This window comes from Durio zibethinus, chromosome 5 (genome assembly GCF_047325235.1).
Source record: "Durio zibethinus cultivar Kanyao isolate XHJ-2024 chromosome 5, ASM4732523v1, whole genome shotgun sequence".
In the NCBI taxonomy this organism is placed as follows: domain Eukaryota; kingdom Viridiplantae; phylum Streptophyta; class Magnoliopsida; order Malvales; family Malvaceae; genus Durio; species Durio zibethinus.
The window spans coordinates 18,926,951-18,951,112 of record NC_143166.1 but is presented as its reverse complement, the minus strand read 5'-3'; positions in this window follow the sequence as shown (position 1 = coordinate 18,951,112).

Sequence of the window (24,162 nt, the reverse complement as noted above, 5' to 3'; positions counted from 1 at the left end):
TTAAACACACCTACCACCGTATCGATCCACGGCTTGCGCATCCCGTCTCTCTGGCCGGCGCAGTGCCCGCCTGTTCGCTCGTTTCGTCGGTTGGCTTAGGCATACGGAGTTCATTCTGAGTCTAAGATCGAACTGGATCGAGGATTGTGGTAGTAGGATTGACAGCACGCAGAGGGGGACCCGGTCGATTCCCGGCTTGCGTAACCTGCCCCTCTGGCCGGCTGAGCGCCCGTACGCTCGTTTCATGGGTTGACTTAGGCATATGGAGTTCATTCCCAGTCTAAACAAAAGGAGTTCATTCCCAGTCTAAGATCAGACTAGACCGAGGGTTGTGGCAGCACATGCTGTGCTCAGGTATGTGCTGGTGCCGTATTTTTCTTCGTCGGGGCACCATCGTCGGAGCATCGTCGGAGAACCTGACCGGCAGCATTGGGGTTCCGACGATTGGGGGGGCCGGGGGGGGTGTGCGCACATGATGTGTGATGGGTGCTGGTACTCGGCACTTATATTGGCCCCCTATCCCTCATCAAACCTCGAGAACTCACACCCCCTTAAAGAGCATTTGAGATTTTACAGGTTTACTGCCAGTAGCCATTAAAGTTTCTGAAATGGGGACACTTTTTTCAAATGGTCACAAAATCTTGTACACTTCGAGTCTTTAGCTGACATTTTTTGTGCATACCAACAAAAATACAAGGATCACGTCTACGAAGTTTGGAGCCAAGACTCCATCAAAAAAAATTTTAGAAAATCCCAAACCACAAAAAGTTTCCAAAATAGTGAAAAATAGAAAATGAGTCGTCTTGCCATGAAACTTCACATTGAGGCTTAAGGGACCATTGTATGAATTTACAAGCCATAAAAATGGCATTGGCACATAGAAATATGAAGATGTGCCGAAACCCACCTCCCACCCTATCGATCCACGGCTTGCGCATCCAGTCTCTCTGGCCGGAGTAGTGCCCGCCCGCCCGTCGACCCGCTCGTTTCGTCGGTTGGCTTAAGCATACGGAGTTCATTCCCAGTCTAAGATTAGACCAGACCGAGGGTTGCAGTAGCACATGCTGGGCTCAGGCATGTGTTGGTGTCGTATTTTTCTTCGCTATGACACCATCGTCGGAGCATCACCGGAGAACCTGACCAATGGCATTGGGGTTCCGACGATCGGGGGGGCCGAGGGGGTGTGTGCGCACATGATGTGCGATGGGTGCTGGTACTTAGCCCTTATATTGGCCCCTTATCCCTCATCAAACCTCGAGAACTCACACCCCCTTAAAGACCATTTGAGATTTTACAGGTTTGTTGCCAGTAGCCATTAAAGTGTTTGAAATGGGGACACTTTTTTCAAATGGTCACAAAATCTTGTACACTTCGAGTTTTTAGCTAAATTTTTTTGTGCATGCCAACATAAATACAAGGATCGCGTCTACCAAGTTTAGGGCCAAAACGCCTTCTGAAGAAATTTTAAAAAATCCTGAACCGTAAAAAGTTCCCAAAATCATGAAAAATAGAAAACGAGTCATCTTGCCATGAAACTTCACGTGAAGGCTTAAGGGACCATTGTATTTACAAGCCATAAAAATGGCATTGGCATGCAGAAATATGAAGATGTGCCTAAACCCACCTACCACCCGATCGATCCATGGCTTGCGCATCCCGTCTCTCTGGCCGGCGTAAAGCCCGCACGCCCGCCCGCCTACTCGTTTCGTCGGTTGGGTTAGGCATACAGAGTTCATTCCCAGTCTAAGATTGGATCAAACTGAGGGTTGCGGCAGCAGGATCACCACCACGCAGAGGGGGACCCGGTCTATCCACAGCTTGCGTATCCCGCCCCTCTGGCCGGCTGAGTGCCCGCACGCTCGTTCCGTGAGTTGACTTAGGCATACGGAGTTCATTCCCAGTCTAAGCATATGGAGTTCATTCCCAGTCTAAGATAGGACCGGTGCGAGGGTTGCGGCAGCACATGTTGGGCTCGGGCATGTGCTGGTGCCGTAATTTTCTTCATTGGGGCTCCAGCTTCGTCGGAGAACCTGACCGGTGGCATTGGGGTTCCGACGATCGGGGGGGCCGGGGGGTGTGCGCACATGATGTGCGATGGGGGCTGGTACCTGTCCCTTATATTCGCCCCCTACCTCTCATCAAACCTCGAGAACTCACGCCCCCTTAAAGAGAATTTGAGATTTTACAGGTTTGCTGCCAGTAGCCATTAAAGTTTCTGAAATGGGGACACTTTTTTCAAATGGTCACAAAATCTTGTACACTTCTAGTTTTTAGCTGACTTTTTTTATGCATGCCAAAAAAAATACAAGGATCACATCTACAAAGTTTGGCGCCAAAACTGCATCCGAAAAAATTTTAAAAAATCCTGAACCGTAAAAAGTTTCAAAAATCGTGAAAAATAAAAAACGGGTTGTCTTGCCATGAAACTTCACGTGAAGGCTTAAGGGACCATTGTATGAATTTACAAGCCATAAAAATGGCATTGGCATGCAGAAATATGAAGATGTGCCAAAACCCACCTACCACCCTATCGATCGACGGCTTGCGCATCCCGTCTCTCTAGCCGACGTAGTGTCCGCCCGCCCACCCACCCGTTTGTTTCGTTGGTTGGCTTAAGCATATGAAGTTCATTCCCAGTCTAAGACCGGACTGAGGATTGTGGTAGCAGGATTTGCAGCACGCAGAGGGGGACCCGACTGATCCCTAGCTTGCACATCCCGCCCCTCTAGCCAACTGAGCGCCCGCACACTCGTTTAGTGGGTTGACTTAGGCATACAGAGTTCATTCCAAGTCTAAGCATATGGAGTTCATTCCCAGTCTGAGATCAGATCAGACCGAGGGTTGTGGTAGCACATGCTGGGCTCGGGCATGTGCTGGTGCCGTATTTTTCTTCATCGAGGCACCATTGCCGTAGCATCGCCGGAGAACCTGACCGGCGGCATTGGGGTTCCGACGATCGGGGGGGTCGGGGGGTGTGCGCACATGATGTGCGATGGGTGCTAGTACTTGGCCCTTATATTGGGCCCCTATCCCTCATCAAACCTTGAGAACTCGCACCCCTTTAAATAGAATTTTAGATTTTACAGGTTTGCTGCCAGTAGCCATTAAAGTGTCTGAAATGGGGACACTTTTTTCAAATGGTCACAAAATCATGTACACTTTGAGTTTGTAGCTGAATTTTTCTATGCATGCCAACAAAAATACAAGGATCAGGTCTATGAAGTTTGGGATCAATACTCCTTCTGAAAAAATTTTAAAAAATCCTGAACCGTAAAAAGTTTCCAAAATCATGAAAAGTAGAAAACGAGTCGTCTTGCCATGAAACTTCATGTGAAGGCTTAAGGGACCATTGTATGAATTTACAAGCCATAAAAATGGCATTGGCACGTAGAAATATGAAGATGTGCCTAAACCCACCTACCACCCTATCGATCCATGGCTTGCGCATCTCGTCTCTTTGGTCGGTGTAGTGCCCGCCTGCCCGCCTGCCCGTTCGTTTCGTCGGTTGGCTTAGGCATACGGAGTTCATTCCATGTCTAAGATTGGACCGAACCGAGGGTTGCAACAGCAGGATCGGCAGCACGTAGAGGGGGACCCGACTGATCCCCGACTTATGCATCCCGCCCCTCTGGCTGGATGAGTGCCCGCACGCTCGTTTCATTGGTTGTCTTAGGCATACGGAGTTCATTCCTAGTCTAAGCATACAGAGTTCATTCCTAGTCTAAGATCGGACCAGACCGAGGGTTGCGGCAGCACATACTGGGCTCGGGCATGTGCTGGTGCCACATTTTTCTTCGTCGGGGCACCATCACCGGAGCATCGTCGGAGAACCTGACCGGCGGCATTGGGGTTCCGACGATCGGGGGGGCCAGGGGGGGTGTGCGCACATGATGTGTGATGGGTGCTGGTACATGGCCCTTACATTGGCCCCCTATCCCTCATCAAACCTTGAGAACTCACACCCCCTTAAAGAGCATTTGAGATTTTACAGGTTTGCTGCCAGTAGCCATTAAAGTGTCTCAAATGGGGACACTTTTTTCAAATGGTCACAAAATCTTGTACACTTCGAGTTTTTAGCTGAATTGTTTTTTGCATGCCAACAAAAATACAAGGATCACTTCTACCAAGTTTGGGGCCAAAACTAATTCCGAAAAAATTTTAAAAAATTTGGAACCACAAAAAGTTTTGAAAATCGTGAAAAATAGAAAACGGGTCGTCTTGCCATGAAACTTCACGTGAAGGCTTAAGGGACCATTGTATTAATTTACAAGCCATAAAAATGGCATTGGCACACAGAAATATAAAGATGTGCCTAAACCCACCTACCACCCTATCGATCCACGGCTTGCGCATCTCGTCTCTCTGGCCGATGTAGTGCCCACCCACCTGCCCTAGTGCCCGCCCACCCGCTCGTTTCATCGGTTGGCTTAGGCATACGGAGTTCATTCCCAGTCTAAGATCGGACCAGACTGAGGGTTGTGGCAGCAGGATCGACAGGATGCAGAGGGGGACCCGGCCGATCCCTGGCTTACGCATCCCGCCCCTCTAGCCGACTGAGCACACGCACGCTTGTTTCGTGGGTTGACTTAGGCATACGGAGTTCATTCCCAGTCTAAGTATACGAAGTTCATTCCCAGTCTACGATCGGACCGGACCGAGGGTTGCGGTAGCACATGCTAGGCTTAGGCATTTGAGATTTTATAGGTTTGCTGCCAGTAGCCATTAAAGTGTCTAAAATGGGGACACTTTTTTCAAATGGTCACAAAATCTTGTACACTTCGAGTTTTTAGCTGAATTTTTTTGTGCATGCCAACAAAAGTACAAGGATCACGTCTACAAGTTTGGGCCAAAACACATTCCAAAAAAATTTTAAAAAATCCTGAACCGTAAAAAGTTTCAAAAATCATGAAAAATAGAAAACAAGTCGTCTTGCCATGAAACTTCACGTGAAGGCTTAAGGGACCATTGTATGAATTTACAAGCCATAAAAATGGCATTGGCATGCAGAAATATGAAGATGTGCCTAAACCTACCTACCACCCTATCGATCCACGGCTTGCGCATCCCGTCTCTCTGGCCGGCGTAGTGCCCGCCCGCCCGCCCGCCCGCTCGTTTCATCGGTTGACTTAGGCATACGGAGTTCATTCCTAGTCTAAGATAAGACTAGCCTGAGGGTTGCGGTAGCAGGATGGCAGCACACAGAAGGGGACCCGACTGATCCCCGACTTGCGCATCCCGCCCCTCTAGCCGGCTGAGCACCCGCACGCTCGTTTCATGGGTTGACTTAGGCATACAGAGTTCATTCCCAGTCTAAGCATACGAAGTTCATTCCCAGTCTAAGATCGGACCAGACTGAGGTTTACGGCAGCACGTGCTGGGCTCGAGCATGTGCTGGTGTCACATTTTTCTTTGCCGGGCCACCATCGTCGGAGCATCGTCAAAGAACCTGACCGACGGCGTTGGGGTTCTGACGATCGGGGGGGCCGGGGGGTGTGTGCGCACATGATGTGCGATGGGTGCTGGTACTTGGCCCTTATATTGACCCCCTATCCCTCATCAAACCTCGAGAGCTCACACCCCCTTAAAGAGCATTTGAGATTTTACAGGTTTGCTGCCAGTACCCATTAAAGTGTCTGAAATGGGGACATTTTTTTCAAATGGTCACAAAATCTTGTACACTTCGAGTTTTTAGCTAAATTATTTTGTGCAAGCCAACAAAAATACAAGGATCATGTCTACCAAGTTTGGGGCCAAAACTCCTTCCGAAAAAATTTTAAAAAATCCCAAACCGCAAAAAGTTTGGAAAATCATGAAAAATAGAAAATGAGTCGTCTTGCCATGAAACTTCACGTGAAGGCTTAAGGGACCATTGTATGAATTTACAAGCCATAAAAATGGCATTGACACGCAAAAATATGAAGATGTGCCTAAACCCACCTACCACTTTATCGATCCACGGCTTGGGCATCCCGTCTCTCTGGCCGGCGTAGTGCCCGCCCGCCCGCTCGTTTCGTCGGTTGGCTTAGGCATACGGAGTTCATTCCTAGTCTAAGATTGGACTGAACCGAGGGTTACAGCAGCTCACAGAGGGGGACCCAGCTGATCCTCGGCTTACGCATCCCGCCACTCTGGCCGGTTGAGCACCCGCATGCTCGTTTCGTGGGTTGATTTAAGCATACGGAGTTCATTCCCAGTCTAAGCATACGGAGTTCATTCCCAGTCTAAGATTGGACCAGACCGAAGGTTGCGGTAGCACATGCTGGGCTCAGGCATGTGTTGGTGCCATATTTTTCTTCATCGGGGCACCATCATCAGAGCATCACCGAAAAACCTGACCGGCGGCATTGGGGTTCCGGCGATCGGGGGGTGTGCGGACATGATGTGCGATGGGAGCTGGTACTTGGCCCTTATATTGGCCCCTTATCCCTCATCAAACCTCGAGAACTTACACCCCCTTAAAGAGCATTTGAGATTTTACAGGTTTGCTACCGGTAGCCATTAAAGTGTCTGAAATGGGGACACTTTTTTCAAATGTTCACAAAATCTTGTACACTTTGAGTTTTTAGCTGAATTTTTTTGTGCATGACAACAAAAATACAAGGATCACATCTACCAAGTTTTTCGCCAAAACCCCTTCCGAAAAAATTTTAAAAAATCCCAAATCGAAAAAAGTTTCAAAAATCATGAAAAATAAAAAACGAGTCGTCTTGCCATGAAACTTCACGTGAAGGCTTAAGGGACCATTGTATGAATTTACAAGCCATAAAAATGGCATTGGCACGCAGAAATATGAAGATGTACCTAAACCCACCAACCACCCTATCGATCCACGGCTTGCGCATCCCTCTCTCTGGCCAGCATAGTGCCCGCCCGCCCGTCTACCCGTTTGTTTCGTTGGTTGGCTTAGGCATACGGAGTTCATTCCCAGTCTAAGATTGGGCCGGATGAGGGCTACGGCAGCAGGATCGGCAGCACGAAGAGGGGGACCCGGCCGATCCCCGGCTTGCGTATCCCACCCCTCTGGCCGGCTGAGCGCCCGTACACTTGTTTCGTGGGTTGACTTAGGCATACGGAGTTCATTCCTAGTCTAAGCATACAGAGTTCATTCCTAGTCTAAGATCGGATCAGACCGAGGGTTGCGATAGCACATGCTAGGCTCGGCCATGTGCTGCTGCCGTATTTTTCTTCGTTGGGGCACCATCATCGGAGCATCGCCAGAGAACCTGACCGACGGCATTGGGGTTTCGACGATTGGGGGGGCCGGGGGGTGTGCGCACATGATGTGCGATGGGTGCTGGTACTTGGCCCTTATATTGGCCCCCTATCCCTCATCAAACCTCTAGAACTCACACCCCCTTAAAGAGCATTTGAGATTTTACAGGTTTGCTGCAAGTAGCCATTAAAGTGTCTGAAATGGGGACACTTTTTTCAAATGGTCACAAAATCTTGTACACTTCGAGTTTTTAGCTGAAGTTTTTTGTGCATGCCAACAGAAATACATGGATCACGTCTACTAAGTTTGGGGCCAAAACGCCTTCCGAAAAAATTTTAAAAAATGTTGAACCGCAAAAATTTTTGAAAATTGTGAAAAATAGAAAACGAGTCGTCTTGCCATGAAACTTCACGTGAAGGCTTAAGGGACCATTGTATGAATTTACAAGCCATGAAAATGGTAATGGCAAGCAGAAATGTGAAGATGTGCCTAAACCCACCTACCACCCTATCGATCCACGACTTGCGCATCCCGTCTCTCTAGCAGGCATAGTGCCCGCCCGCTCGTTTCTTCGGTTGGCTTAGGCATACGAAGTTCATTCCCAGTCTAAGATCAGACCAGACTGAGGGTTGTAGTAACAAGATCGGTAGCATGTAGAGGGGGACCCAGCTGATCCCCGGCTTGCGCATCCCGCCCCTCTGGTCGGTTGAGCGCCCGCACGCTCGTTTCGTGGGTTGACTTAGGCATACAAAGTTCATTCCCAGTCTAAGCATACAGAGTTCATTTGCATTCTAAGATTGGATCGGATCGAGGGTTGCGGCAGCACATGCTGGGCTCGGGCATGTGCTGGTGCGACATTTTTCTTCGTTGGGGCACCATCGTCGGAGCATCGTCGGAGAACCTGACCGGCAGCATTGGGGCTCTGGCAATCGGGGGGGCCGCGGGGGGGTGTGTGCACATGATGTGTGACGGGTGCTGGTATTTGGCCCTTATATTGGCCCCTTATCCCTCATCAAAGCTCGAGAACTCACACCCCCTTAAAGAGCATTTGAGATTTTATAGGTTTGCTGCCAGTAGCCATTAAAGTGTCTGAAATAGGAACAATTTTTTCAAATGGTCACAAAATCTTGTACACTTCGAGTTTTTAGCTGAATTTTTTTGTGCATGCCAACAAAAATACAAGGATCACCTCTACCAAGTTTGGCGCCAAAACTTCTTCCGAAAAAATTTTAAAAAATCTTGAACCGCAAAAAGTTTCAAAAATCGTGAAAAATAGAAAACGAGTCGTCTTGCCATGAAACTTCACGTGAAGGCTTAGGGGACCATTGTATGAATTTACAAGCCATAAAAATGGCATTGGCATGCACAAATATGAAGATGTGCCTTAACCCACCTACCACCCTATCGATCCACAGCTTGCGCATCCCGTCCTCTGGCTGGCATAGTGCCCGCCCGCCCGCCTGCCCGCTCGTTTCATTGGTTGGCTTAGGCATATAGAGTTCATTCCCAATCTAAGATTAGACCGAACCCGACTGATCCCCGACTTGTGCATCCTGCCCCTCTGGCCGGCTGAGCGCCCACACACTCATTTCGTGGGTTGACTTAGGCATACAGGGTTCATTCCCAGTCTAAGCATATGGAGTTCATTCCTAGTCTAAGATCGGATTGGACCAAGGGTTACGACAGCAGATGCTGCGCTCGGGTATGTGTTGGTGCTGTATTTTTCTTCACTGGGGCACCATCGTCGGAGCATCACCGGAGAACCTGACCGACAGCATTGGGGTTTCGATGATCGGGGGGGCCGAGGGGCGTGTGCGCACATGATGTGCGATGGGTGCTGGTACTTGGCCCTGATATTGGCCTCCTATCCCTCATCAAGCCTCGAGAACTCACACCCCTTAAAGAGCATTTGAGATGTTACAGGTTTGCTGCCAGTAGCCATTAAAGTGTCTGAAATGGGGACACTTTTTTCAAATGGTCACAAAATCTTGTTCACTTCGAGTTTTTAGCTGAATTTTTTTGTGCATGCCAAAAAAAATACAAGGATCACGTCTACCAAGGTTGGGGCCAAAACTCCTTCCAAAAAAATTTTAAAAAACCCCGAACCGTAAAAAGTTTCAAACATCATGAAAAATAGAAAACGAGTCGTCTTGCCATGAAACTTCACGTGAAGGCTTAAGGGACCATTGTATGAATTTACATGCCATAAAAATGGCATTGGCACGTAGAAATATGAAGATGTGTCTAAACCCACCTACCACCCTATCGATTCACGGCTTGTGCATCCTGTCTCTTTGGTCGGCGTAGTGCCCGCCCGCCCGTCCGCTCGTTTTGCTGGTTGGCTTAGGCATACAGAGTCAATTCCCAGTCTAAGATCAAACCGAACTGAGGGTTCCAGTAGTAGGATCGACAGCACATAGAGGGGGACCCGGCTGATCCCCGACTTGCGCATCCCGCCACTCTGGCCGGCTGAGCGCCCGCATGCTCATTTCGTGGGTTGACATAGGCATACGGAGTTCATTCCCAGTCTAAGATCAGACCGGAGTCAGGGTTGTGGCAGCACTTGCTGGGCTCGGGCATGTGCTGGTGCAACATTTTTCTTCGTCGGGGCACCATCGCCGGAGCTTCGCCGGAGAACTTGACCGACAGCATTGGGGTTCTGACGATCGAGGGGGCCGGGGGGGAGGTGTGCACACATGATGTGCAATGGGTGCTGGTACTTGGCCCTTATATTGGCCCCCTATCCCTCATCAAACCTCGAGAACTCACACCCCCTTAAAGAGCATTTGAGATTTTATAGGTTTGCTGCCAGTAGCCATTAAAGTGTCTGAAATAGGGACACCTTTTTCAAATGGTCACAAAATCTTGTACACTTTGAGTTTTTAGCTGAATTTTTTTGTGCATGCCAACAAAAATACAAGGATCACGTCTACCATGTTTGGGCCTAAAACTCCTTTCGAAAAAATTTTAAAAAATCTCAAACTATAAAAAGTTTCAAAAATCGTGAAAAATAGAAAACGAGTCGTCTTGCCATGAGAATTCATGTGAAGGCTTAAGGGACCATTGTATGAATTTACAAGCCATAAAACTGGCATTGGTACGTAAAAATATGAAGATGTGCCTAAACCAACCTACCACCTTATCAATCCATAGCTTGCGCATCCCGTCTTTCTGGTCGGCGTAGTGCCCGCCCACCCGCCCGCCCGTTCGTTTCGTCGGTTGGCTTAGGCGTACGAAGTTCATTCCCAGTCTAAGATCAGATCAACCGAGGGTTGTGGCAACAGGATCGATAGCACGCAGAGAGGGACCCGGCCGATCCCCGGCTTGCACATCCCGCCCCTTTGGTCGACTGAGCGCCCGCACGCTCCTTTCATGGGTTGATTTAGAAATACGGAGTTCATTCCCAGTCTAAGCATACGGAGTTCATTCCCAGTCTAAGATCAGACTAGACCGAGGGTTACGGCAGCACATACTGGGCTCAAGCATTGCCGGTGCCATATTTTTCTTCGCCAGGGCACCATCGCCAGAGCATCACCAGAGAACCTGACCGACGGCATTGGCGTTCCGGCAATCAGGGGGCCGAGCGGGGGGTGTGCGCACATAATGTGCAATGGGTGCTGGTACTTGGCCCTTATTTTGGTCCCCTATCCCTCATCAAACCTCGAGAAGTCGCACCCCTTTAAAGAGCATTTGAGATTTTACAGGTTTCCTGCCAGTAGCCATTAAAGTGTCTGAAACGGGGACACTTTTTTCAAATGTTCACAAAATCTTTTACACTTCGAGTTTTTAGCTGAAATTTTTTGTGCATGCCAAGAAAAATACAGGGATCATGTCTACCAAGTTTGGGACCAAAACTCCTTCCAAAAAAATTTTAAAAAATCCCAAACTGCAAAAAGTTTCAAAAATCGTGAAAAATAAAAAATGAGTCTTCTTGCCATGAAACTTCACGTGAATGCTTAAAGGACCATTGTATGAATTTACAAGCCATTAAAATAGCATTGGTACATAGAAATATGAAGATGTGCCTAAACCCACCTACCACCCTATCGACCCACCATAGTGCCTGCCTACATGCTCGCTCGTTTCGTCGGTTGGCTTAGGCATATGAAGTTCATTCCCATTCCAAGATTGAACTAGACTGAGGGTTGTGCCAGCAGGATGGGCAGCACGCAGAAGGGGACCCAGCCGATCCCCGACTTGCGCATCCCGCCCCTCTGGTCGGCTGAGCGCCCGCACGCTCGTTTCGTGGGTTGACTTAAGCATACGGAGTTCATTCTCAGTCTAAGATTGGATCGGATCAAGGGTTGTGGCAGCACATGCTGGGCTCGGGCATGTGCTGGTGCCGCATTTTTCTTCGTCGGGGCACCATCGTCAGAGCATCGCCGGAGACCTGACCGGCGGTGTTGGGGATCCGGCGATCGGGGGGGCCAGGGGGTGTGCACACATGATGTGTGATCAGTGCTGGTACTTGGCCCTTATAGTGGCCCCCTATCCCTCATCAAACGTGGAGAACTCACACCCCCTTAAAGAGCATTTGAGATTTTATAGGTATGCTGCCAGAAGCCATTAAAGTGTCTGAAATGGGAACACTTTTTTCAAATGGTCAGAAAATATTGTACACTTCGAGTTTTTAGCTGAATTTTTTTGTGCATGCCAATGAAAATACAAGGATGACGTCGCCCAAGTTTGGGGCCAAAACCCCTTCCGAAAAAAGTTTAAAAAATCTTGATGCACAAAAAGTTTTAAAAATCGTGAAAAATAGAAAACGAGTCGTCTTGCCATGAAACTTCACGTGAAGGCTTAAGGGACCATTGTATGAATTTACATGCCATAAAAATGGCATTGGCACTCAGAAATATGAAGATGTACCTAAACCCACCTACCACCCTATCGATCCATGGCTTGCGCATCCCGTCTCTCTGACCGACATAGTGCCCGCCCGCCTGCCTGCCCGCTTGTTTCATCAGTTGGGTTAGGCATACGGAGTTCATTCCCAGTCTAAGATCATACCGGACCAAGGGTTATGGCAGTAGGATCGGCAGCACGTAGAGGGGGACCCGATCGATCCCCGGCTTGCACATCCCGCCCCTCTGGCCCGCTGAGCGCCCGTTCGCTCATTTCGTGGATTGACTTAGGCATACGGAGTTCATTCCCAGTCTAAGCATACGGAGTTCATTCCCAGTCTAAGATCGGACCGGATCGAGGGTTGCAGCAGCACATGCTGGGCTCAGACATGTGCTGGTGCCACATTTTTCTTCATCGGGGCACCATCACCGGAGCATCATCGGAGAACCTGAATGGCGGCATTGGGGTTCCGACAATCATGAATGAATTTACAAGTCATAAAAATAGTATTGGCAAGTAGAAATATGAAGATGTGCCTAAACCCACCTACCACCATATCGATCCATGGCTTGCGCATCCCGTCTCTCTGGCCGGCGTAGTGCCCGCCCACCTGCCCGCTCGTTTCATCGATTGGCTTAGGCATACGGAGTTCATTCCCAGTCTAAGATAGGATCAAACTGAGGGTTGCAGCAACAGGATCTCCAGCATGCATAGGGGGACCCAACTGATCTTTGGCTTGCGCGTCTCGCCCCTCTGGCAGGCTGAGCGCTGGCACGCTTGTTTCGTGGGTTGACTTAGGCAAACAGAGTTCATTCCCAGTCTAAGCATACGAAGTTCATTCCCAGTTTAAGATTGGACCAGACCGAGGGTTACGGCAGTGCATACTGGGCTCGGGCATGTGCTGGTGCCACATTTTTCTTCGTCGGGGCACCGTCGCGAAAGCATCGTCGGAGAACCTGACCGACGGCATTGGGGTTCCAGCGATCAGGGGGGCTGGGGGTGTGCGCACATGATGTACGATGTGTGCTAGTACTTGGCCCTTATATTGGCCCCCTATCCCTCATCAAACCTTGAGAACTCACACCCCTTAAAGAGCATTTGAGATTTTACAAGTTTGCTACCAGTAGCCATTAAAGTGTCTGAAATGGGGACACTTTTTTCAAATGGTCACAAAATCTTGTACACTTCGAGTTTTTAGCTGAATTTTTTTGTGCATGCCAACAAAAATACAAGGGTCAGGTCTATCAAGTTTGGGGTGAAAACTCTTGTTGAAAAAATTTTAAAAAATCCCAAACCGTAAAAAGTTTTGAAAATCATGAAAAATAGAAAATGAGTCGTCTTGCCATGAAACTTCACGTGAAGGCTTAAGGGACCATTGCATGAATTTGCAAGCCATAAAAGTGGCATTGGGACGCAAAAATATGAAGATGTGCCTAAACCTACCTACCACCCTATCGATCCATGACTTGCGCATCCTGTCTCTCTAGTCGGCGTAGTGCCCGCCCGCCCACCGCCTGCTCGTTTCGTCGGTTGGCTTAGGCATACGGAGTTCATACCCAGTCGAAGATTGGACCGGATCGAGGGTTACGGTAGTAGGATTGGTAGCACGTAGAAGGGGACCCAATCGATCCACGGCTAGCGCATCCCGCCCCTATGGCCGGCTGAGCACCCGTACGCTCGTTTCGTGGGTTGACTTAGGCATACGGAGTTCATTCCCACTCTAAGCATACGGACTTAATTCCCAGTCTAAGATCGGATCAGACTGAAGGTTGCGGCAGCACATGCTGGGCTCGGGCATGTGATGGTGCTGCATTTTTCTTCGTTGGGGCATCATCGTCAGAGTATCGTCGGAGAACCTGACCGGCGGCATTGGGGTTCCGACGATCGAGGGGGCCAGGGGGGTGTACGCACATGATGTGTGATGGGTGCTGGTACTTGGCCCTTATATTGGCCCCCTATCCCTCGTCAAACCTCAAAAACTCACACCCTTTAAGGAGCATTTGAGATTTTATAGGTTTGCTGCTAGTAGCCATTAAAGTGTTTGAAATGGGGACACTTTTTTCAAATGGTCACAAAATCTTGTACACTTCGAGTTTCTAGCTGAATTTTTTTGTGCATGCCAAAAAAAATACAAGGATCACGTCTACCAAGTTTGGGGCCAAAAATCTTTCGAAAAGAATTTTAAAAAATCTCAAACCGTAAAAAGTTTCAAAAATCATAAAAAATATAAAACGAGTCGTCTTGCCATGAAACTTCACGTGAAGGCTTAAAGGACCATTGTATGAATTTACATGCCATAAAAAAGGCATTGGCATGCAGAAATATGAAGATGTGCCTAAACCCACCTACCACCCTATTGATCCACGGCTTGCGCATCCCGCCCATCTGGCCAGCTGAGCGCCCGCGTGCTCATTTCGTGGGTTGACATAGGCATACGGAGTTCATTCCCAGTCTAAGCATATGGAGTTCATTCCTAGTCTAAGATTGGACCGGACCGAGGGTTGCGGCAGCACATGCTGGGCTCGGGCATGTGCTGCTGCCGCACTTTTCTTCGTCGGGGCACCATCGTCGGAGCATCGCCGGAGAACCTAACCGGGGGCATTGGGGTTCCGACGATGGGGGGGTCGGGGGGTGTGCGATGGGTGCTGGTACTTGGTCCTTATATTGGCCCCCTATCCCTCAACAAACCTCGAGAACTGACACCCCCTTAAAGAGCATTTGAGGATTTACAAGTTTGCTGCCAGTAGGCATTACAGTGTTTGAAATGGGGCACTTTTTTCAAATGGTCACAAAATCTTGTACATACCGAGTTTTTAGCTAAATTTTTTTGTGCATGCCAATAAAAATACAAGGATCATGTCTACAAAGTTTGGGGCCAAAACTCCTTCCAAAAAAAATTTAAAAAATCACGAACCGTAAAAAGTTTTAAAAATCAAGAAAAATAGAAAACGAGTCGTCTTGCCATAAAACTTCACGTGAAGGCTTAAGGGATCGTTTTATGAATTTACAAGACATAAAAAAGGCATTGGCAGACAGAAATATGAAGATGTGTCCAAGGCGACCTCCCACACTATCGATCCACGGCTTGCGCATCTCGTCTCTCTGGCCGGCTTAGTGCCCGCCCGCCCGCCCGTCCGCTCGTTTCGTCGGTTGGCTTAGGCATACGGAGTTCATTCGTAGTCTAAGATCAGACCGGACCGAGGGTTGCCACATTAAGATCGACAACACATAGAGGGGGACCCGACCGATCCCCGGCTTGCGCATCCCGCCCTTCTGGTCGGCTGAGCACCCACACGCTTGTTTCATGGGTTGACTTAGGCATATGGAGTTCATTCCCAATCTAAGCATATGGAGTTCATTCCCAGTCTAAGATTGCACTGGATCGAGGGTTGCGACAGCACATGCTGGGCTCGGGCATGTGCTGGTGCCGCACTTTTCTTCACCGGGGCACCATCGCCGGAGAACCTGACCGACGGCGTTGGGGTTCATACGATCGGGGGGGACGGGGGAGGGGCGTGCGCACATGATGTGCGATGGGTGCTGGTACTTGGCCCTTATATTGGCCCCCTATCCCTCATCAAACCTCGAGAACTCACACCCCCTTAAAGAGCATTTGAGTTTTACATGTTTGCTACCAGTAGCCATTAAAGTGTCTGATATGGGGACACTTTTTTCAAATGGTCACAAAATCTTGTACACTTCGACTTTTTAGCTGAATTTTTTTGTGCATGCCAACAAAAATACATGGATCACATCTTCCAAGTTTGGGGCAAAAATCCTTCCAAAAAAATTTTAAAAAATCTCGAACCACAAAAGGCTTTGAAAATCGAGAAAAATAGAAAATAAGTCGTCTTGCCATGAAACTTCACGCGAAGGCTTAAGGGACCATTGTATGAATTTACAAGCCATAAAAATGGCATTGGCACGCAAAAATATGAAGATGTGCCTAAACCCACCTACCACCCTATCGATCCATGGCTAGCGCATCCCGTCTCTCTGGTCGACGTAGTGCCCGCCCGTCCACCCGCCCGCTCATTTCGTCGGTTGGCTTAGGCATACGGAGTTCATTACCAGTCTAAGATTAGACCGAACTGAGGGTTACGGTAGCAGGACCAGTAGCATGCAGAGGGGGGCCTGACCGATCCTCGACTTGCGTATCCCGCCCTTCTACCCGGTTGAGCACCCGCGCGCTCATTTCGTGGGTTGACTTGGGCATACGGAGTTCATTCCCAGTCTAAGCATACGGAGTTATTCCCAACCTAAGATCGAGCTAGACCGAGGGTTGCGGCAGCACATGTTGGGCTTGAGCATGTGTTGGGGCTGCATTTCTCTTCATCGGGGCACCATCGTCGGAGAACCTGACCGGCGGCATTAGGGTTTCGACGATCGAGGGGGCCGGGGGGGTGTGCGTACATGATGTGCGATGGGTGCTGGTACTTTGCCCTTATATTGGTGCCCTATCCCTCATCAAACCTCGAGAACTCACACCCCCTTAAAGGGCATTTGAGATTTACAGGTTTGCTGCCAGTAGCCATTAAAGTGTTTAAAATGGGGACACTTTCTTAAAATGGTCACAAAATCTTGTACACTTCGAGGTTTTAGCTGAATGTTTTTGTGCATGCCAACAAAAATACAAGGATCACGTCTACCAAGTTTGGGGTCAAAACTCCTGTCGAAGAAATTTTAAAAAATCTTGAACCGTAAAAAGTTTCAAAAATCGTGAAAAATAGAAAATGAGTCGTCTTGCCATGAAACTTAACGTGAAGGCTTAAGGGACCATTGTATGAATTTACAAGCCATAAACATGGCATTGGCACATAGAAATATGAAGATGTGCCTAAACCCACCAACCACCCTATCGATCCACAACTTGCGCATCCCGTCTCTCTGGCTGGCGTAGTGCCTGCCCGCCCGCTCATTTCGTCGGTTGGCTTAGGCATACGGAGTTCATTCCAGTCTAAGATCAGACCAGACTGAGGGTTACGGCATACGATGGTGCCCCGGTGAAGAAAATTACGTCACCAAAACATGCCCGAGCCCAGCATGAGCTACCGTAACACTCAGTCCGGTCCGATCTTAGACTCGGAATGAACTCCATATGCTTAGACTAGGAATGAACTCCATATGCCCAAGTCAACCCATGAAAGGAGCGTGCGGGTGCTCAACCGGCCAGAGGGGCGGGCTGCGTAAGCCGGGGATCAGTTGGGTCTCTCTTTGTGTGCTATTGATCCTACTGCTGCAACCCTCAGTCCAGTCTGATCTTAGATTGGGAATGAACTCTGTATGCCTAAGCCAACTGATGAAACGAGCGCGCGGGCAGGCGAGCACTACGTCGACCAGAGAGACAGGATGCGTAAGCCGTGGATCGATAAGGTGGTAGGTCGGTTTAGGCACATCCTCATATTTCTACGTGCCAATGCCATTTTTATCACTTGTAAATTCATACAATGGTCCCTTAAGCCTTCACATGAAGTTCCATGGCAAGGCGACTCGTTTTCTATTTTTCACAATTTTTGAAACTTTTTGCGGTTCGAGATTTTTTAATATTTTTCGGAAGGAGTTTTAGCCCCAAACTTGGTAGACGTGATCCTTGTATTTTGTTTGATGCACAAAAAAATTCACCCAAAACCTCGAAGTGTACAAGATTTTGTGACCATTTAAAAAAAGTGTCCCCATTTCAGACACTTTAATGGCTACTGGCAGCAAACCTGTAAAATCTCAAATGCTCTTTAAGGGGGTGTGAGTTCTAGAGGTTTGATGAGGGATAGGGGGCCAATATAAGGGCCAAGTAACAGCACCCATCGCACATCATGTGCGCACACCCCCCCGGCCCCTCCGATCGTCGGAACCCCAATGCCACCGGTCAAGTTCTCCGGCGATGCTCCAATGACGAAAAATGCGGTACCAACACATGCTCGAGCCCAGCATGTGATGCTGCAACCCTCGGTCTGGTCCGATCTTAGACTGGGAATGAACTTGGTATGCTTAGACTAGGAATGAACTCTGTATGCCTAAGTGAACCCACGAAACGAGCGTGCGGGTGCTCAGCCAGCCAGAGGGGCGGGATGCGCAAGCAGGGGATCGGTCGGGTCCCCCTTTACATGCTATCGATCCTACTACTGTAACCTTCAGTCTGGTCTGATCTTAGACTGCGAATGAACTCTGTACGCTTAAGCCAACTGACGAAATGAACGGGCGGGCGGGCACTAAGCCGGCCAGGGAGACGGGATGCGCAAGCCATGGATCGATAGGGTGGTAGGTGGGTTTAGGCACATCTTCATATTTCTGTGTGCCAATGCCATTTTTATGGCTTTTAAATTCATACAATTATCCCTTAAGCCTTCACGTGAAGTTTCATACAATTATCCCGGAGAAACTGACCGGCGGCATTGGGGTTTCGGCGATCGAGGGGGCCGGGGGGGTGTGCGTACATGATGTGCGATGGGTGCTGGTACTTTGCCCTTATATTGGTGCCCTATCCCTCATCAAACCTCGAGAACTCACACCCCCTTAAAGGGCATTTGAGATTTACAGGTTTCCTGCCAGTAGCCATTAAAGTGTTTGAAATGGGGACACTTTCTTAAAATGGTCACAAAATCTTGTACACTTCGAGGTTTTAGCTGAATGTTTTTGTGCATGCCAACAAAAATACAAGGATCACGTCTACCAAGTTTGGGGTCAAAACTCCTGTTGAAGAAATTTTAAAAAATCTTGAACCGTAAAAAGTTTCAAAAATCGTAAAAAATAGAAAATGAGTCGTCTTGCCATGAAACTTAACGTGAAGGCTTAAGGGACCATTGTATGAATTTACAAGCCATAAACATGGCATTGGCACATAGAAATATGAAGATGTGCCTAAACCCACCAACCACCCTATCGATCCACAACTTGCGCATCCCGTCTCTCTGGCTGGCGTAGTGCCTGCCCGCCCGCTCATTTCGTCGGTTGGCTTAGTCATACGGAGTTCATTCCAGTCTAAGATCAGACCAGACTGAGGGTTACGGCATACGATGGTGCCCCGGTGAAGAAAATTACGTCACCAAAACATGCCCGAGCCCAGCATGAGCTACCGTAACACTCAGTCCGGTCCGATCTTAGACTCGGAATGAACTCCGTATGCTTAGACTAGGAATGAACTCCATATGCCCAAGTCAACCCATGAAAGGAGCGTGCGGGTGCTCAACCGGCCAGAGGGGCGGGCTGCGTAAGCCGGGGATCGGTTGGGTCTCTCTTTGTGTGCTATTGATCCTACTGCTGCAACCCTCAGTCCAGTCTGATCTTAGATTGGGAATGAACTCTGTATGCCTAAGCCAACTGATGAAACGAGCGCGCGGGCAGGCGAGCACTACGTCGACCAGAGAGACAGGATGCGTAAGCCGTGGATCGATAAGGTGGTAGGTCGGTTTAGGCACATCCTCATATTTCTACGTGCCAATGCCATTTTTATCACTTGTAAATTCATACAATGGTCCCTTAAGCCTTCACATGAAGTTCCATGGCAAGGCGACTCGTTTTCTATTTTTCACAATTTTTGAAACTTTTTGCGGTTCGAGATTTTTTAATATTTTTCGGAAGGAGTTTTAGCCCCAAACTTGGTAGACGTGATCCTTGTATTTTGTTTGATGCACAAAAAAATTCACCTAAAACCTCGAAGTGTACAAGATTTTGTGACCATTTAAAAAAAGTGTCCCCATTTCAGACACTTTAATGGCTACTGGCAGCAAACCTGTAAAATCTCAAATGCTCTTTAAGGGGGTGTGAGTTCTAGAGGTTTGATGAGGGATAGGGGGCCAATATAAGGGCCAAGTAACAGCACCCATCGCACATCATGTGCGCACACCCCCCCGGCCCCTCCGATCGTCGGAACCCCAATGCCACCGGTCAAGTTCTCCGGTGATGCTCCAATGACGAAAAATGCGGTACCAACACATGCTCGAGCCCAGCATGTGATGCTGCAACCCTCGGTCTGGTCCGATCTTAGACTGGGAATGAACTTCGTATGCTTAGACTAGGAATGAACTCTGTATGCCTAAGTGAACCCACGAAACGAGCGTGCGGGTGCTCAGCCAGCCAGAGGGGCGGGATGCGCAAGCAGGGGATCGGTCGGGTCCCCCTTTACATGCTATCGATCCTACTACTGCAACCTTCAGTCTGGTCTGATCTTAGACTGCGAATGAACTCTGTACGCTTAAGCCAACTGACGAAATGAACGGGCGGGCGGGCACTAAGCCGGCCAGAGAGACGGGATGCGCAAGCCATGGATCGATAGGGTGGTAGGTGGGTTTAGGCACATCTTCATATTTCTGTGTGCCAATGCCATTTTTATGGCTTTTAAATTCATACAATTATCCCTTAAGCCTTCACGTGAAGTTTCATACAATTATCCCGGAGAACCTGACCGGCGGCATTGGGGTTTCGGCGATCGAGGGGGCCGGGGGGGTGTGCGTACATGATGTGCGATGGGTGCTGGTACTTTGCCCTTATATTGGTGCCCTATCCCTCATCAAACCTCGAGAACTCACACCCCCTTAAAGGGCATTTGAGATTTACAGGTTTCCTGCCAGTAGCCATTAAAGTGTTTGAAATGGGGACACTTTCTTAAAATGGTCACAAAATCTTGTACACTTCGAGGTTTTAGCTGAATGTTTTTGTGCATGCCAACAAAAATACAAGGATCACGTCTACCAAGTTTGGGGTCAAAACTCCTGTCGAAGAAATTTTAAAAAATCTTGAACCGTAAAAAGTTTCAAAAATCGTGAAAAATAGAAAATGAGTCGTCTTGCCATGAAACTTAACGTGAAGGCTTAAGGGACCATTGTATGAATTTACAAGCCATAAACATGGCATTGGCACATAGAAATATGAAGATGTGCCTAAACCCACCAACCACCCTATCGATCCACAACTTGCGCATCCCGTCTCTCTGGCTGGCGTAGTGCCTGCCCGCCCGCTCATTTCGTCGGTTGGCTTAGGCATACGGAGTTCATTCCAGTCTAAGATCAGACCAGACTGAGGGTTACGGCATACGATGGTGCCCCGGTGAAGAAAATTACGTCACCAAAACATGCTCGAGCCCAGCATGAGCTACCGTAACACTCAGTCCGGTCCGATCTTAGACTCGGAATGAACTCCGTATGCTTAGACTAGGAATGAACTCCATATTCCCAAGTCAACCCATGAAAGGAGCGTCCGGGTGCTCAACCGGCCAGAGGGGCGGGCTGCGTAAGCCGGGGATCGGTTGGGTCTCTCTTTGTGTGCTATTGATCCTACTGCTGCAACCCTCAGTCCAGTCTGATCTTAGATTGGGAATGAACTCTGTATGCCTAAGCCAACTGATGAAACGAGCGCGCGGGCAGGCGAGCACTACGTCGACCAGAGAGACAGGATGCGTAAGCCGTGGATCGATAAGGTGGTAGGTCGGTTTAGGCACATCCTCATATTTCTACGTGCCAATGCCATTTTTATCACTTGTAAATTCATACAATGGTCCCTTAAGCCTTCACATGAAGTTCCATGGCAAGGCGACTCGTTTTCTATTTTTCACAATTTTTGAAACTTTTTGCGGTTCGAGATTTTTTAATATTTTTCGGAAGGAGTTTTAGCCCCAAACTTGGTAGACGTGATCCTTGTATTTTGTTTGATGCACAAAAAAATTCACCTAAAACCTCGAAGTGTACAAGATTTTGTGACCATTTAAAAAAAGTGTCCCCATTTCAGACACTTTAATGGCTACTGGCAGCAAACCTGTAAAATCTCAAATGCTCTTTAAGGGGGTGTGAGTTCTAGAGGTTTGATGAGGGATAGGGGGCCAATATAAGGGCCAAGTAACAGCACCCATCGCACATCATGTGCGCACACCCCCCCGGCCCCTCCGATCGTCGGAACCCCAATGCCACCGGTCAAGTTCTCCGGCGATGCTCCAATGACGAAAAATGCGGTACCAACACATGCTCGAGCCCAGCATGTGATGCTGCAACCCTCGGTCTGGTTCGATCTTAGACTGGGAATGAACTTCGTATGCTTAGACTAGGAATGAACTCTGTATGCCTAAGTGAACCCACGAAACGAGCGTGCGGGTGCTCAGCCAACCAGAGGGGCGGGATGCGCAAGCAGGGGATCGGTCGGGTCCCCCTTTACATGCTGTCGATCCTACTACTGCAACCTTCAGTCTGGTCTGATCTTAGACTGCGAATGAACTCTGTACGCTTAAGCAACTGACGAAATGAACGGGCGGGCGGGCACTAAGCCGGCTAGAGAGACGGGATGCGCAAGCCATGGATCGATAGGGTGGTAGGTGGGTTTAGGCACATCTTCATATTTCTGTGTGCCAATGCCATTTTTATGGCTTTTAAATTCATACAATTATCCCTTAAGCCTTCACGTGAAGTTTCATGGCAAGACAACTCGTTTTTTATTTTTCACAATTTTTGAAACATTTTACGGTTCAAGATTTTTTAAAATTTCCTCGAAAGGATTTTTGGCCCTAAACTTGGTAGACGTGATACTTGTATTTTTGTTGGCATCCATAAAAAAATTCAACTAAAAACTCGAAGTGTACAAGATTTTATGACCATTTGAAAAAAGTGTCGCCATTTCAGACACTTTAATGGCTACTGGTAGCAAACCTATAAAATCTCAAGTGCTCTTCAAAGGGGTGTGAGTTCTCAAGGTTTGATGAGGGATAGGGGGCCAATATAAGGGCCAAGTACCAGCACCCATTGCACATCATGTGCGCACACCCCCCCGACCCCCCGATCGTCGAAACCCCAATGCCGTCGGTTAGGTTCTCCGGTGATGGTGCCCCGGTGAAGAAAAATGCGGCACCAGCACATGCCCGAGCCCAGCATGTGCTGCTGTAACCCTCGGTCCAATTCGATCTTAGACTGGTAATGAACTCTGTATTTCTAAGCCAACCGATTAAACGAGCGGGTGGACGGGCGAGGACTACGCCGGCCAGAGAGACGGGATGCGCAAGCCGTGGATCGATAGGGTGGTAGGTGGGTTTAGGCACATCTTCATATTTCTGCATGCCAATGCCATTTTTATGGCTTGTAAATTCATACAATGGTTCCTTAAGCCTTCACGTGAAGTTTCATGGCAAGACGACTCGTTTTCTATTTTTCACGATTTTCAAAACTTTTTTACGGTTTTGGATTTTTTTAAATTTTTTCGGAAGGATTTTTGGCCCCAAACTTGGTAGACGTGATACTTGTATTTTTTTTGGCATCCAAAAAAAAATTCAACTAAAAACTCGAAGTGTATAAGATTTTGTGACCATTTGAAAAAAGTGTCCCCATTTTAGACACTTTAATGACTACTGGCAGCAAACCTATAAAATCTCAAATGCTCTTCAAGGAGGTGTGAGTTCTCAAGGTTTGATGAGGGATAGGGGGCCAATATAAGGGCCAAGTACCAGCACCCATCATAGATCATGTGCGCACACCCCCCGGCCCCCTCGATCACCGGAACGCCAATGCCGCCGTTCAGGTTCTCCGACGATGCTCCGACGATGGTGCCCCGACGAAGAAAAATGCGGCACCAGAACATGCCTGAGCCCAGTATGTGCTGCCGTAAACCTCAGTTTGGTCCGATCATAGACTGGGAATGAACTCTGTATGCTTAGATTGGGTATGAACTCCGTATGCCTAAGTCAACCCACGAAACGAGCGTGCGGGTGCTCAACCGGCAAGAGGGGTGGGATACGCAAGCCAAGGATCGGCCGGGTCCCCCTCTACGTGCTGCCAATCCTGCTACTGCAACCCTCAATTCAATTCGATCTTAGACTGGGAATGAATTCCGTATGCCTAAGCCAACCGACGAAATGAGCGGGCGGGCACTATGCCGGGCAGAGAGATGTGATGTGCAAGACATGGATCGATAGGGTGGTAGGTGGGTCTAGGCACATCTTCATATTTCTGTGTGCCAATGCCATTTTTATGGCTTGTAAATTCACACTATGGTCCCCTAAGCCTTCACGTGAAGTTTCATGGCAAGACGACTCATTTTATATTTTTCACGATTTTTGAAACATTTTACGGTTCGAGATTTTTTAAAATTTCTTCGAAAGGAGTTTTGGCCCCAAACTTGCTAGATGTGATCCTTGT